This window comes from Barbus barbus, assembly GCF_936440315.1.
Source record: "Barbus barbus genome assembly, chromosome: 37".
NCBI lineage: Eukaryota > Metazoa > Chordata > Actinopteri > Cypriniformes > Cyprinidae > Barbus > Barbus barbus.
Window position 1 is genome coordinate 6,218,816 of NC_136715.1, and position 2,294 is coordinate 6,221,109.

Here is a 2,294-nt window from a genome sequence, read left to right on the forward strand (position 1 = left end):
CTGTAAGGGACATGAAATCCAGAGCCCGCTGATGAGATTATGCTCACTGCGGCAATGCTCTCCTCATCTCGGATAATACGGCACCGACACCTCCCTGAAGATTCCTCCCTCGTTATGTTATAGTCTTCATAGTTAGCTGATGCGCTGTTACGGACATCCTGCAGCGCCTAGCAACACTGTGTGTCCAATAAAAGCGTCTGTTTTTAGGCGGTACCCTTATCCTCCTCTACACGGGTCGTCATGGACCCCACGGAACGCTGGGCCCCTCCCAAACCTACGTGACGTGACCAGAGCTTGGTGAAGGACTGAGCGGGATACGTCACTGTCCTGCAGAGACATAACTAATCGTTATTGAACTAATATGATAGTATAACTAAGTTTTAAGTAGTTTACGGCATACTGTATCCCTTTACTGTTATAGAATATCCCTATGCCCGCCACGTGACTTGGTTAAGACTGCTGAATAATTAATATGAATTAATGTTGTATGACGATGCTTTTTATTCTCTCATCCCTCCCCTCCTCCTCTTGCCATTTCCCTGAAAGAAAATGTTCCACCTACTGGAGAGAGTTGTGTTCATTCCCTCTAACACTAGCATTCTTATAGGGGATACATGCAGGGTGAGTTTTAACATCATGGTTTAACCATAAGTAAGTTAAGTGAAAAATATGTCTTCACCACCTTCCTGAGGTGATTATAAAATACTGTACAGTATAGAATTGGTGTAAAAAAAAAAAAAAAAAACTCCCATGTTTTCTGTTAGTGTAACAACCCACTCCGTTGCTGAAGTAGACTGAAACATTAGCTTTGCACTTGACATTAAAGGCATTTTTGGACATGGACACATTTTTTACACAGCAAAAGGATAATCTTTATCGTTTAGAGATTTTAAAAGACAAATGTGCAGTAAGGGTCAGAAATCTTACACACTGGTACCATATTTATAGAAACTGAACATCTTCTGTAATGCTGCAATTAATTAGTCTGTCGTGAGCCTGTACTTTAAGAACTTGACACATTGAACTGTTGTCAGTGCTCTCTCTTAAACTACTACAGTTAAATGATTCTGCTCTGTCCCAGGGTAGTAGGCAATTACCAAATAAGGTACAGAATAGGAACACTTAAAGGGATAGTTTACCCAAAAATGAAAATTCTGTCATCATTAACTTATCCTCCCCCTTAGTTCTTCAAAATATCTTCTTTTTAACAGAACGAACGAATGAATAAATAAATGTGAGGGTGAATAAAAGGTGATAAAATTGTCTTTTTCTGGGGGGTGAAATGTCAATTTAAAATAATAATAATAATAATATATTAAAAGGAAAATGGTAAAAGGAGATTTTATTGCCAGTTTACAATAAACTGAAATTTTTGTAAGAATATTACAATTCAAATGATTATTTGATAAATGTAGCCTATCAGAAGAAAAGATGCAAGAGAAAAAATACATATTTATATACTCTTTTAAATAATAAAATATATCTCTATATAGCCAATTGTATTTTTATATCGCCTAATTACTGTATAACTACTTTATCTGCTAACTTTTGCCTGCAGTTAGAAACACGCAATCAACATTATTATTAATATTATTAATATTAATATAAATTTGAAGTAATCCACTCAATAAACCTGGATTCTGGGTGTGCTTAACTAACACTAGATGGCACCACAAACACAGATGTCTCTGAACATTGAAAGTTTTAGCTGTTGCATATTTGTTGGCAACGAGTGAATGATCTAAAGGTCAATGATCGGGGGGGGGGGCACACCTCTGATTGTAATGCGTTTGTACCTATAGTTATAAAAGTTTAAAACGTTGGGAGTGATCACGGGCCAGTAATAGTAATATCTACACTGATAAGAGCACGAACTTTGGTATTAGATTGTGGACGAACGGCGGCTGTGCCAATGTTGAGCCTGCCCTGCACTGTAGCGATTCGAACAACTGACTCGGAATCGGTTCTTTCGCACAAATTGTTCAAATAACCGAAAACGGCCACCTTTTTACATAAATAGTGGTTTCAGCCATGCTTTCGTGGCATATTATGTACTCAATATAGTACATATTGCTTAATTTTACAAATTTAAATTTCATGTGGAACATCCGTGATATTTTGTACAAATAAAACATTTAGAAACTAGCACATTTACATTAAACACTGCTAAAATCGCTGAAATATCCCGACTTAAAACGTTTTGTACGTTTAGTAAAATGCAATTTGTAAACAAATTGTTCAGATGCTTAAGTTAACCGGTTCGTCTGAATGATTCAAAAGATCCGACTCAAAAC